The following is a 14,275-nucleotide window of genomic DNA, read 5'->3' as shown; positions in this document are numbered from 1 at the left end:
CGTTTCGTTTCTGTATCGTACTATAACGTTTCAATAGATATTTCAGTGCCAATTTTCACACAAAATTTAATATTAATACGTTACTCTAAATTTCGGTCACCCATTTTTATGCTTTTTTTTTTAACTCTTTCCGCCCTGTGGGCACTAAGAGGGCCTCTTTTAGTAGGCCCATTGTGGGTTCGGCCAGGCCCACAATGGGGCGACCGGGTGGTGAGGGACGGGGCCCGACATATCCGAACGGACCACCCCCCGAAAAATTCCTGGGGATTATTCGACCCATTCGGATTCGATCCCGGGTCCCCCAGAGCGGTAGGCTGCCACCTTTACCGCTCGGCCATCCGGCCGTCCCCATTTTTATGCTAACGAGTACACGCAGATAACTATTACTTTCCCAGAATTTCTTGTAATTAACGTTGAATCAGGTATGAGTTTGCCCAGAGCTCCAAAAACTGTTTGGTACGGCCCCGCAGCGGACACCTGACTATTTAAACATTTTAAGTAAACCATTATTACTGATATTGATTTGGTGGTGTAAAAAAGAATAGATAAATTTCTCTAAAAAATTTTATTTTTGAAAAATCTAACATCGAAATTGGTGATTTTTTTTATTAAAATATGTATCAAATTTAATAGTTAGGTTGATGTAGAAAGTTTTCTACACTCAAACCAAACATATTTTTAGATAAACTTACATTAAGTTCTGGTTCCTCTCAATTTTATCATTAGACCTATCGCGTTGTAATTGTCAATTTTGCTTTATAATTAGCATTGCTTTCATGACTTCAATATATAATTTCGACTTCTCTTTTGACCACAGGGAATTCGGGAGTGAAAATATTCATTTTATATTAGTTTAGTTTCCGATAAATAAAGTAAAATAAATTGAAACTATTCTGTAAGCTATATTCCATGCCATTTCTTTCTCAATAGTGTCACGTTCAAAATGGTACATGTAATCAGCCTATTGCTGATATACCGTACAGAGTGCCCATAAAGTCTCGATCGATTATCTTCAAACCGCCATTTTTCTATTGCAGCTGTAAAATGCTGTATTAACTTTACAAGAAAGAATAGTCATGGTTAGTGCTCGATTAAGAGGCTCAACATACAAACAACACAGTGAAGAGTTAATGCAAAAATTTCCGAAACCTTATACAAAAATACGAATATTCGACTTCTTGTCAACAAATGTCAACACATTGAAAATTTTATGACGAAGAACATTCAGGAGAACCATCTCTAGACATTTTGCGAAACGTCCAGAAAGCATTTGGACGAAACCCTCATACGTCAACTCGGTTCTTGTCGAAAACTTGGTGATGGCTTGTCCATCTGAATAGAAAGACTTGGTTTAGGTAATCGGAAACGATGTTTGTAAATTGGGAAGGCGCCCCAGTATACTAAAACCCAACAGTGCCCAAACATCCATTAATTAAAGCTCTAAAAATTGTGAACGCCATTCATATCACTAACCAAGCACTTCGACCACTAACCATGACTATTCTTTCTAGTAAAGTTAATATTTTCAGCACCCGCAACAACAAAAAATAAAATAAATTTATAAAAAAACTTTAAGGGGACTCTGTACATTACGAATCGGTAAATTTATAAACTTATATAAATTCATAAGGAATTAAATTTATTATTGAAGTATAAGGCTTCTAAGGAGGCACCCTTTCTTGGCGATCTGCTTCGTGCTGCGTTGCCTTAACCCAATCAAATCAAACCGTTCCGCGTATGGGCACTATGAAAGATTCTTTTTGTGGGAACGCCGGGAGGTAGGACGGAGTCGTACCTCCCTTTTGTCGGCGAACAGGTCGGCAAGACCCACCCCACTGTCAAGGATGGCTAAATTTTGGTGACATCCCGACTTGTCGGGATCGGGTAATTATTTGTCAGGTCGAGTGGAGGGAAGTGTGTGGGTTCGTCGATAAGTTCACGGCAATATTCGAATAAACGGAACCATGAGGAAAACAAATAACGATTTATTTAGACGGTAAACAGATACAAAAGCTCTAACGCGTTCCGTTCCTAACCGCGGGAGAGAGAGTTTACAGATTTAGGGGGGTCATACCTCTTCCTAGGATTAGTCGTAGGATTAGCAGTAATCGTAGGGTTAATTGTCTCTGTTCTCCGGTCGTGGAGGGAAGCGGGAGGATCGGGCGGGCGGCTCGTCGTCGGCGGGCTTCGGTGACTTCGTGTCTCGGCCCTCGCTTCTCGGGACGGATCCTACGGGTCGGGTGTCTTGTGCGGACCTTCAGCGACCCCGTTCTCAGCTTTTTCCCCCCTTATATACTCCAAGTCCCGTCCGCTGCGATGACGGTAGACGATGAGTCGATCTCCGTGACTCAGAAGTCGGATCCGGAGAGGAGGGAAGCGTGTTTGACGGCGGAAGACTGTACATCCTTTGACTCTTGATTGTTATCTCTGATTTTGATCGTTATCTCCCGAGGGGATTTGAAACAATAAAATTTTAAAATCGGACCGGCTGGTTAACCTGGTCCTCACATTTTCATGTCCATTATCAGTTCGATTAGATTCACAACAGAGCGGAGGCAGGTTGACGAAGGACACTTTGGGACAGACAACCCCCAAAAGTTCGTATTTTAATTGTTAATCGCTCTGGCCGTTCGGCCAACGACTTAACAATTAAAAATGTAAAAAAAGTCACAAAAATACGAGTATAAACGTAACAAAAAAAAAAAAAAACATTTTTCAAAAGATCTTCAAACACTGTTTTATTATTTCTACAATACAACAAACTCCCGATTGTTCGTGAGCGGATTATCCGTGTATAGTCAAAATATTACAATTACTGTAAAACAAGGACGTATCTTAAGCAAAATTCAGCATTTTGATAGACTACACACGAAAAAAAGCACACTTGTTCGTTATAAAAGCAGAGTTGAAAAAAAATCCTGTTAGTCTTAAAATTAAAATACAGTAATTTGAAAAGAAAAAGTAAGAATTATGCATAAAAATGCAAAATTTAAATTTCTACACGATATTTTTGAGGATAGGAGAAATCTATATTTGGATTATCCATGTTTTCCGGTTTTTCGTATAGACCCGTGCACAAATTAGCACGGATATTCGGGAGTTCGGTGTATTTACTTTCATAACAAAAATTTATCAATAATTTATAAAAACTTAGAAATCGCAATTAAGTCGAACGACCATCTCTAAACCGCGGTAACTTTTTAAATGTGTACGAAATAACCTCTGAACAACGGCTAATATTTTCCCGTCAACGGCTTGACTGTTTTATAATTATTAATTTTAATTTTATTAATTAATTTAACTGCAGAGCATTATTTGAAAATTTGCATCAGAGCCGTTGTTAGTAGCACCGTTCCTGACTACGACAGTGGATGATGGCCAACATTTAAGCGGAACGAACACTACCCGATTTCGCTGTCCAACTGTGATTGGTGGTGATGTTTGTTACCCGACAATGCGGAAAGTCAGAAGGCCAAGCAGTTAAGACTCAGCCTTTCGTTCTGGGAGACCCAGGATGGAATCCGGCGGTCGAAAAATCTCAGAAATTTTTCGGTTTGGTTTGGCTAATTTATATTCGACAAAGCGACACACGGGTGATCTGCCAACAGGTGAATGCCTCCCGAGAGGTCTTTTATGGAAAACTGGTTTCTATTTGGATATTACTGACGTGAAGAAAACACGGAAAATCCCACGTGACCATATACTAGTGTTCAATGATTTTATCCACTTGGGTGCTGGTAGGCACAGGAATTTTTAAGAGTTGTCTATCCTGGATGTCAAGCCCTGTCCTTCATAAACCCCCCACTTTATTGTGGGCTTGGCCTAACCCATTATAGAGGTTTCAAGGTCGCATGTCACGTGATAAAACACACGTTTGCTCCGCCCATTCGCCATTTTTGTGGTAGTTTTCGCTCGCTTAGCTTGCACGTGGTTTGTTGTTCGATGTCTTTTTTTAGTTTAAACGTACAAAAATACTGCAGTTCTATTATCATGGATTAAGTTTAAAAAGAATTTTTTCTTGCGGGCTATTCTAGTAGTCTAACAGGACGAGTTGCAGCTCTATACGAAGAGAAAATTTCGTTATGTCAAGGCGATCCATACGAAGCCAGTTTATCAGACTAAGTCGTAGATCAAGAGTTGTGGCCGAAAGTAGAATTTGGTGATATAAACTATTTGGTTTTGACAACAAATTTCTACACCCTTTTTTTTTTTTTTTTTAACTCTTTCCGCCCTGTGGGCACTAAGAGGGCCTCTTTTAGTAGGCCCATTATGGGTTCGGCCAGGCCCACAATGGGGCGACCGGGTGGTGAGGGACGGGGCCCGACATATCCGAACGGACCACCCCCGAAAAATTCCTGGGGATTATTCGACCCGTTCGGATTCGATCCCGGGTCCCCCAGAGCGGTAGGCTGCCACCTTTACCGCTCGGCCATCCGGCCGTCAAATTTCTACACCCTGTCACAAATGAAAGCTTATAAATCTTTAGAGGCCCATAACTATTTAACAAGTGGCTGGGTTTCTCCTGATATAAAAGTAAAAGTAATGAATAACAGCGAAGTAATATTGCTTGGAAAGATATGTCTTATTTTGTTTGTTTAAACTCGTGTTTTTACGTATTTCCTAACTAAGAATTTTTGTCTGAAAGTAAAAAAGTCTAATTAAAAACAGCTGTGGCAATTTTTTTAATTCAAATTGTTCCTTTATTTTCTAGTTGAAATTAGCATATAATAAGCCTACTTGCTTTTAGTTTTAACGTGTAACGTTTATAAGTTTGCACTAGCTAAAGCTTGAAATTACATTAGTTATTCATTTATAAATGCACTATACCGAAATAAATTAATATAAGCAAATCAGTAAACTCTTTTAGGTTTTAAAATATAACTTAGTGTTTATTAATGTAAATATTGAAATGAAATGTTTCTGACAAACTCTTGTATTGATATTCACTTTATTCGTATCGAAATTTTTCCGGTTAATTCTCGAGAGCCATGCAGTTTGCCTTCGTCGTGAAAGCTTCTCAGTTTGGGATCCTTGATGACAAATAATGCCGGGAATTTTAAAAAATGATGTTCCTTTGTTCTTGAGTGAACTAGCATCACACCCAATTACACAATAAATCACCATAGTGATATACGCGACGAAAAAAAACAACACAAAAACTCCAGTTAAAGCGCACGTGAACACACACAAAACGTAAACAAGTCACAAAGAGTCACAAAGATGGCGCTGGACAATTGCGCATGCTCATGACGTCACTCGTGATGTCGACATGAAACCTCTCTATAGTACAGAAATACCCTCTTATTGCCCAGAGGACGATAAGAGTAAAAATGCCGGTCGTAAGATTCAACATTTTCAAACAAAAATGGCTGTCCCATCAAGAGACGTGTTACCACATCATTCTAAATTACAGAATGACTATTTGAAAAATAGCGTACTGTCAAATTTTCTTCAAAAAAAACTTTTTTTGTCCTGTAGGCCCTAGTGCCCACGGGGTAAAAGAAGTTAATAAATAAATAAATAAATAAATAAATATATACAGTAATACCTCGACTTACGCTATGCCGACTTACGCGAACCCGGAGTTATGCAATTTTTAAACTTCGTCGATTCGTTTTTTGTTTGAGCGCCACGCAACTCTTGATTACTCACTCCCCCACACTATTGTTTAGCTTACATGTTCGGACGTGTCGCGCGGAATTGACGCATAGCTACAATTTATTTTGTGTTATTTATTTCTGTGTTTGTTATATCTACGGAGACTTGAGAGACTCTACTATGTCATCCAAACGAACTGATTCTTCTGCATCAAACAAGAAAAAAAATACTTTATCTTTGGAATGTACAGTTAACATTATTAAAGACTTCGATACAAAAATGAAAAGGGGTTACAAATTTTAGAAAATATAGACTCGAACGAAGAGCGCATTTCTTCTACAAAACGAGAAATAAAAAAATTATTAACATACTACGAGGAAATTGTGCGGGAGAAAAAAACAATCATTGAGCCGTCAAAATAGCTTCGGTTTACGATTTTAAGAATATAATTTGTTATACATATGTATTATCTAAGATTTTATTAAACATTTTTTTCTAAATTATTGTTTTCTTTAGTCTCTGGCCTCAATTAAAAATAATTTCTATGTATTTATATGCGAAATTATACCCCGACTTACGCGAATTCGATTTACGCGGTTATCACTAGGTCCCATCTATCGCGTAAGTTCGGGGTATTACTGTATACTTAATCACGTATAAAACAGACGTCAGACGTATATAGACACTTAATGGATCTTACTACACAACACGAACATGAAATGCATTTCGGAACTTCTTTTATGTTCTTCTCGGCTAACAAAACATATTATTCCGGCATAGACTGGATGGCCGAGCAGTCAAGGCGACAGCCTACCACTCTGGAGACCCTGGATCGAATCCGGAAGGCCTTTTTAGTGCCCACAGGGCGGAATGCGTTTTAAAAAGCCTTATATGGATCTTCCGGTTATATATCATAAAATTATATGTTAAACTAAAACCTACAAGCTTTATATGTAAAAAAATTTGCTACTTATTCTTTTTAATGTTTGTACAAAGTAAAACTAAAAAAATTTTAAAAATTTAGAATAAAACAGATCATGTAGATATAATCCCATCAATTTCATGTTAACCATACTACTTCTTATTTACTTATTCTTACCTCGCGAAATAAGTGTAATCGATAAAACTCGATTACACTTATTTCGGAATTATTTCCCCCACATGCTTTCCTGTCTTTTCGCCATCTTGATCGTGAGGATGGACATAGCTATTCTCTAATCCCGTGGTTCTCAATCTTTTTGAAGTCGGGGAACACTAAACTTTGACATTTTTTTCCGCGGAACACTTATAATACACCAGCTTTAAAGCAGGGGTGGCAAACCTTTGTGAAATCAAGAGCACACTCGGTTTAGTATATGGCGTTTGCTGATTAAATTCTCATACAAAAATTATTTTACATTGTATCGATTTTTTTTTGCGACAATTTTTAATTGTATATTTGATTTTTTCGCGGAACACTTGAAGTAGCTTCACGAACATCCATGCTCTGAGGACCACAGATTGAGAACCATGGCTCTAATCATATATTGGCGTTACTATTATTTAAGTCGTTCGCTGATTGGTTGTTAGTGTCAACCAGTTGTGTTTTCCAAATTTTCGGAATACCGATTTTGGTCAACTTCGAACACTGTGATGTCAAAATTGCTGAACAGACCACGTTGGGTAGAAAAATCGTGTAGTATTCACTCCGCTTATAAGAGAAAGAATGGTATAAGATAACATTCTGATGATAGTGGGCACCAATTGGAAACTACTCATTGTTATTTTAATTTTGCAACATGCTCTTAATTACGATTGCATATTCTCATTCAGAGATCATGATTTCGTAGTATGAGTTTCTTGTAATCTTTCTGCTCTACGGGAACTAAAACTATCTTTTTCATAGTTCGATCGGATCTGTTAAGACCATGAACGTCCGTAGAAAATTTTCCAGGTGAAGCAAACTTGGAGACAAATAATTGCAGTAAAACCTCAAAAGTTAGACATCTCTCTAACTTGAATACTTTTCCGCACTGAACGGACGTATTGGCATTATAATGTATTCTCGCCTCCCGAACTTGGATACCTCTTTATCCCGTATCTTGGACACTTCTTACTAGCGCTGTCATATCTTTGCACACTCTCTGTGATAGACCCTTGTAGATGGCGACTCCAAGTTGGACACCACATGAAAGCATGTTTATTCGGCCAACAGATGGCAAGTGTATTATTGTAAAGGAAAGAATTAGGAGAGAAAGGGGTTCAAGAATAAGATCATGGCATCCTTATACAGTAGTTGTTAACACAGAAAGTTTCATCACAGAAGGTATGCGGACTATTACAGTATAAAATCACTTAACGCCTTAACTTCCTCGGCCATCTAGTACCTCATTAATATTTCAAGCGTAGCCTACAAGATAGAGATAGACCAGAAAATTAGATAATAAGTATGAAAATAGTGTCGGTTTTTTTTAACTTTTTACGTCCGGTGGGTACTAAGAGGGCCTCTTTTAGCAAGCCCATTGTTGGTTCGGCCAGGTCCACAATGGGGTGAGGGAAGGGGCCCGTCATATCCGAACTAATGTGTCGGGTTCAGTACGAAGAAAAACATATATTAGAAAATTATAAGATATATTTAAACTGTTATAATTTATTTGGAATTCCGACATTTTTGCAAGAAATTTATAATTATATTAAAATAAAATAAATCACATGCATAGAGGTCCCTGACGTCATACGTTTTTACAATTTTGGTGTTGGCAACATTGACAATTACATTTTTTAAGAACTGTTTAATATAAAACTAATTTATTATTATTATTTTAAATTTATAATACATTTAAATTAAAAATTGAAAGCTTTTTAAAAATACTGTAAAAAAAAATAAAATTTAAATCATCTCCAAAAACGTTTACGTACCAATAATTTAAATGTTTTATCATATTATCATATTAATATCTTTTGGTAAATAAAAAAAAATAATAAATTAAAATAATTTAAATTTACAAAACATAAATTAATTTATTCAAATTTCGATCATTGACCTTATTGGTGCATGCGTGTTTGTGTCAATTAGGCTGTCATGGTGATTGTAAACAAGTATTGAAATTTTCTTTAGTTTTTATTGTAAGAAAAATTTGCAATATGATGTAAAATCTATATTTTAAGATGTGTTTGTAACCCAAACAAAACCGAGAAAGTATGAAGAAGAAGGTAAGCAACAACCGTTTTTATTTTTCTTATGGTGAACAATAATATGTCTATTACATTTCTATATTGAACTGGTGAAAGTTACTTTTAGGTAGTTTATATGTATATAAGTATATACACAAGTTGACTAAAAGTAACTCTTACTAAATAGTTTCAATAAACACTTGAATTGATTAATATTTTTAAATTATATGCTAATTTTTATGTATTTAAACCTTAAAATATGATAAATGAAACCCTTAATGCATGATTTCATCAAAATTTCTTGTTATTCATCTTGTTTATTTTGAAATTATGAGTAATGTTGGTTGTGATTTCCCTTTAAATCCTTTCATAGAATATCTTTAATTGGTTTAAATGAATAAATTTATTATCTAAATCACTTATTTTTTTATGATTATTTATACATAAACTGTTATTTAAGGTAAATATTTCAATAAAATTCAATGTATTTCACAATGTTTGTTTTTAATATATATTTTTAAATTATAATATAGAAATATGTAAAGTTAACACGTTAATATTGTAAATTATGTTATGTTATTACAGGTTTTTATGTTATTAAATCAATTGTATTGAAGAAAATGGTTACCGCAATGTACCAGAATGTTAGGATTTATATAACTGTTTTTGGTTTTGTATGTGAACAGTTTGCATTGTGATCAGTCTATGTGGATGACAAATAGGGGATTATTGATAATATATTGATTATATACTGACCTATATTGATCATAATTTATAGGAAAGACTGAGTTATGTTTGAATTGTAGCTGTTGTGTTGATAGGATAACAGTTACAATTTGGGTCCTTACTTTTCAATTGGTGGGTCAAGTTGTATGTAAGTCGTAGGTGGGAAGGTTGCAAGTATTTTGTATATTTCATATGTGCCAAAATAAGCCTATTTTCTATCATAAGTGATGTTCAAAATGTGTTTGTGGGCTGGATTGACTTGTCGCAAACTGGATTTGGTCCAAGGATTGTAGTTTGGAATCCCACCAATCTAGCCGGCAGAAGTAATAATTTGATTTATGTTATTGATGGCAGGATGGCCAAGATTAATATCTTGGTGAGTGAACCCAGGTAGTTTTAGGCATGGCCTGTCTTGGATTTGTCAGACTTTGTTTTTCATCGCTTGACCATTCCATTAATGGGTGACACAGCCAGTTGTGGGTCTGCCAAACTCATGATGGGTATGATTAAATAATTCCCAGATGGCACAGCCAAAAATGGAGGGAAAAATTATGTAATTATTTAATTAAATTATAACATGAGGAATACAGTATTAATAATAATAATAAATTTTTTTACAATATATTTAACTTTTAGATTTTAATATATTTATTGTAATTGTAATTTAAATGTTAAAATAATAATAAGATAATTTGGTATTGCTTTTATTTTTTCACATGTTTTCTGTTGCACATTCCCTGAATATTTTCCTCAAATATTTAAGGAATTTTAGTTTAATGATTTTAAGTTCAATAATTATAATTCGATTTTAAAAAACTGATGACAAAGTTAACGCTAGCTACAAAATTTATATATATGCATTTTTGAATTTTAACGAGGAAATTATTTTTTGAATTAAAATAAGTGAAAATGACCACAACTGTTCATTATCTGTTTGTATAAGGTTATTTGATATCACATTGCAGATTAATATTTGTTTACATAAACTATCAAATTTCACCACAGAATCAAGTAACAAGTGTATTATTTAATCAAAAAGAAAACAGATAATAAAACTGTATATTTAGAAAAAAACAATAGAAAATTTTAACTTTAGTTTTATAACTTTTTTGATATATGCTTTTGATTTATTTATTATAGTTTGTTTATTGCATTTATAAATAAGATGTCTGGTTTTCCGTTATCTGTTTTTTAAATAAAATTCTCTGAATTTATTTTTAAACAAAAAATGATTTCAGAATTAAATTTTTTACTTATACTTCAATATCATTAAATCATTAATTATTAAGACACTGTCAGGCTTTGTATTTTTTATATTAACTGTCAGGCTGTTTTTTTTTAACATTAAAATCATTTATAATATATGTTAATATTCTTTCTAGTATATGGTATCGTTTTCCTGTTTGTCAGTAATATAATTTAGATATTTGATCAGGAAGAACTGATTTCTTTAACTGATTTTTCCTTCAAGGTGTTGAGTTCAGACCAGTGTTAGGGTCTTCCCATGGAATGTTTGGGTGAATATGGCAACAATTCAAAATAAAGTTTCTGAAGTTTGGCTATTGTAACTGTATTTATGTGAATTGGTACATTGTGTTATTGATAAAGCATTTTTTATTGGCCAATCATGATATTTTTCTTACAAATTTTTTATTTTCATTTTTGTAGATGGTTAGCATTTTATTCTGTATTTTTAGTTTGGCCCTTTGATAGATAATTGATCGATCGTCATGTTGGAATCTCGAAAGATGACGCTATGACTCAAGTCATCAGATTTTTGAAATTCCAAGATGTCAGTCCGATGAAACTGCTTTTGTTTTTGCTAGATATGAAGAGTCAACATGTTTTTATTGCTTTGACTGTTCTTTTGTTTCTGGTTTATAATGATGGATTTAAATATCATTAGTAGTTGCAAATCTCACCAGAAAATCAGATTGATTCTTCATAAATACCTTTTTAAAATTTGACATTGAGTATATTTGATTCCAACAGATATGGCCATTACCTTGTGGAGACTGACATAACTTACTCAGTTGTTGAGCCAGTGGCGTAGCGAACATAACTGGCGCCCGGGGCACGACACTTTATTGGCGCCCCCCTCCAGAAACATATAGTTTGTCTTGAAGATCATTTGGGCACCCCTCTGCGAGTGGTGCCCGGGCATGATAGACCCCCTTGCACCCCCCTCACTACGCCACTATGTTGAGCTAGGATATGATACATCTTCTCAGTTGATCTTTTCATAGCCTGTGCGGTTTTGTTTACTTTAATACAGTAATATTGTAAGTAGATTTTGTCAAATGGTTTCTCCATTCATATCTGCAGATGGTTGTCCACTGCAAGAATTGTTTTCCAAACTCTCCTCCATGTTTAAATTGCATTGCTCCCATTTTTACCATTGAAAATGATGGAATAGATTCATCTTATTCATGTTGTTTAATTTCAGTTACAGTCAAATCCTTCTAGTCAAAATATTTGATTATAGCACAATACTCAATGTTTACATTTTTTTACAAAAAAACTATGTACATATGTTACATTGATGGTCTTCCAACACACAGGTACAATTCAAGCTCTGAATATGAGATGGTTGAGATCTCATCAGAGCTGTAGAGCATATCCATAGGAGCAAAAAAGTCAAAGGAATCCTTTGCAGATATAGCCTCTCAAAATCAGATGCATGAGATTGCAAGTCGTGTCACTCTGCTAAGACTATCGCATTTAACTATTTAGCTCATGTGATTAAGCTGGCTTTGAGTAGCCACTTGACTATTTGCAGAGTATTTGATGTCATATAATTTTAGGGGGGTAGGTGCTTGCCCCACCTGGATGCTTTGGTGCTTGCTATTGCTTGCACCAAAGTGCATGACTACATTCAGAACATTGGTCAGAACAAGAAATAATGAGCCTAAACAATGCAGAGTGTGGAGAATAGGCAGTATACTGATACATATTAAAAACTGACCTTTGAAGGCAAATATCTTGTAAAAGATCACACATACAGGTATGATTTCTTTGACTTTTTTGCTTGTATAGGGGTCTACAATTCTGGATTGCAGAACTCTTCATTCAGAGCTTGAATCTTACCACAGATTTGAAAAGTTTTAACTTATTCAAAATTATTTTATGGTATATAAGTTCCTGCATTTTACAAAACTGCAGGAACTTTGTATTCAAATAATGTATTTGATTAAGAGTAATAATGAATTCATAATGAAAAGTTTAAAAAAATTGCACTTAAACCTGTTGTTTAAATATGGTGTTTTATTCTAAATTATTTTTGAATATGTTAACTTTTCAAATCTTTCTTCTGTGTTCAATCTGCCTTGCCTGAAGATGACAGCAGTGTTGAAAGTACCAGTTAGTTTTTTCCTGTTATTAAATGTCGTTCTAAAGCCAACAGCCTGATCTTTTTTAAAGAATTAAAGAAATCCTCAATTATTTATCTTAATGGTCATATTTTATCAAATTCTTTTATACTAACATTTTGAAGTAGATAAGAATGATTTTTATTCATTTATATCCATATCAAATGTTATTACAAATATTAAATTAATAGGCTGTAGTAAACTGATATTTGGATCTTTGAGATTGTAGAGTATATTTAATTGAATATATCTATATCAAATATTTTCTGTACCATTTGCATGTTTTACCAGGCATTAAGGAATTAAGATAGTATTCTATCTTAATTCAAAAAGATAGTCCTTAGAAGACAGTATCATGAATTTTCTAAATGTTAGAGAATTGTAGTAATTTTTTAGCTGTATTCTTTGTGTAAATATTGACTTTTTTTATCATTGACTATTTGCTCAATTCATCTTCTTTCTCTGAAGTTATAGAACTTTCAAATTTTTATGCTTAAATAAGAACCCTTTGAGGTCAAAACTCATAAAGAGGGCTGGTCATTGAGGCTGCTGGTTAACAAAAGGTTCCACTCTACTTACTATCTTGAAAAGCCACTTGCCAAGCTCCTAAATGGGCTCCTCCGTTCCCCCCTTGTCACACCTTCCTCCATCACAGCCAAAGCAACTCTATTTACTGTGCTAGGTGAATTGTCTCTTAATAGGTACAGTTTCTATAAAATGGATGTTGTCACTCTCTATCTTCTGTACCTCAATTTGAGGCAGTTATGCTTGCCAATACTCTACTTATCAAGGAGTGCTTTTCTGGACAACACGTTTTAGAGATCTGGGAAACCTTAGTCTTTGTTATCAAACATAATTACAGTAGAGCATCGATTATCTGACTTCATTGGGGACTGGGGTTGGTCGGATAACCGAAAAGTATGAAAATATACATTATTAGTATAGTGTATTAGGCCTGGTTTAAATACTAGCCTCCCTTTCATGGTCGAGCCAGTGCTGCCAGCTAAAACATGCAAAAATTTAACAAAAATAATATTAAAGTAGCCAAGACATAACCAAATATTGTAGTGCCACATCACTAGTGGACATTTGAATTTGCTGACTAGAACGCAGTCAGTTAATCGGGGGTCGGATAATCAATGCCCTACTGTACTTTTGTTTCAATGGGAAAGTATACCTACAAAAACAAGGAGTCTCAATGGGCTCACCACTGTCTGCTCTACTAGCGGAAATAGTCGTGAAGCATGCTGAGTGAAAGGTTTTTAGTTTCCCCCTCACGTTAGCATACCCACTAATATATCTGAGGTATGTAGATGACATTCTCTTGCTTTGGCGAGACATGTAGGAGGATTTCCTTGTTCTGAAACATTTCCTTGCGAATGTTTACTCTTCTATTGGCTTTACCTGGGAAAAAGAAAATGGGGGGAAAA

General features: G+C 34.7%; 1 protein-coding gene across 1 annotated transcript in view; it reads left to right on the top strand.

Moving 5' to 3' along the window:
- Window positions 1–8,635: 8,635 nt before the first annotated feature.
- LOC136976993 (phosphatidylinositol 4,5-bisphosphate 3-kinase catalytic subunit alpha isoform-like) overlaps window positions 8,636–14,275 on the top strand; it is a 41,697-nt gene continuing 36,057 nt past the window's right edge. The window contains exon 1 of the mRNA XM_067272400.1: window positions 8,636–8,790. The gene's annotated coding sequence lies outside the window, so the exon portion shown is untranslated. The remainder of the gene's footprint in view (window positions 8,791–14,275) is intronic.

The sequence above is a fragment of the Centruroides vittatus genome, unplaced genomic scaffold, assembly GCF_030686945.1.
Source record: "Centruroides vittatus isolate TY-2023 unplaced genomic scaffold, ASM3068694v2 contig_439, whole genome shotgun sequence".
NCBI classification, from domain to species: Eukaryota; Metazoa; Arthropoda; class Arachnida; order Scorpiones; family Buthidae; genus Centruroides; species Centruroides vittatus.
The sequence above is the reverse complement of the archived record's forward strand: the minus strand, read 5'-3'. Positions and strand labels throughout refer to the sequence as shown.